Here is an 815-nt window from a genome sequence, read left to right on the forward strand (position 1 = left end):
CAATTCAAGCTTGAAAACCGGTAGGTTTGATTTGCACTGGACTGTGGCCAGCCTTCTGAACAAAATGTAAATATATTCCTACCGTAGACATTAAAAAAAGTTAATGTCCTAGCTGGGCATGTAGTCATTCATATGTAAAAAGACAATCTTATTTCTGGAAATAGTATTTACCTAAAATGAAAAAGAGACTTCTGATAAGGGCTGACTTGCAGTTATACACATAAACTTCTGAGGTTGTATGAAACATAAGGAACTACTAAAGGAACAGAAATTAAAGGAACAGAATTTAAAATGCTATTTAGCTGTGCTCCAGAAATGGGTATGTAAGTATGTAATTGTTGTGCTAGAAACCAAATGTGGTATTTTTTCTCCATGGGAATACATAAGAAAACGAGCAGGTCACATGTTACATATTTACCACACAGAGAAATTGCTTAATAGGTAAACATGGATAAGTTGATTATGCCATACTATTACCACAGAGGAATACTCAATTAAATGGACATTTTGAATTAACAAGATCTTTCTATTTTTCTTAGCTTTACGAGACTTCAGCAGTACTATTGTAACTAATGTTCAACAAGAAGAGAAACAAAACAGAATAGACATTGCTTCCAAGAAAACAGATTGCTGCAGTTAAGCTAGGCAATATTCACTATTCCCACAGGCATTAATAAAGTGGATGTATTTTCACAGACAAGGTTCATGTTTGTATGAGTTACTTATTTTCTCATTATTTACTAAGTAAATAGTAAGAATCAGCATGATCAAAGTCAGATGCATTTTTTTTTAATTGATAAACAGTCTTAGTTTAG

The sequence above is a fragment of the Tympanuchus pallidicinctus genome, unplaced genomic scaffold, assembly GCF_026119805.1.
Source record: "Tympanuchus pallidicinctus isolate F22 unplaced genomic scaffold, pur_lepc_1.0 scaffold5, whole genome shotgun sequence".
NCBI lineage: Eukaryota > Metazoa > Chordata > Aves > Galliformes > Phasianidae > Tympanuchus > Tympanuchus pallidicinctus.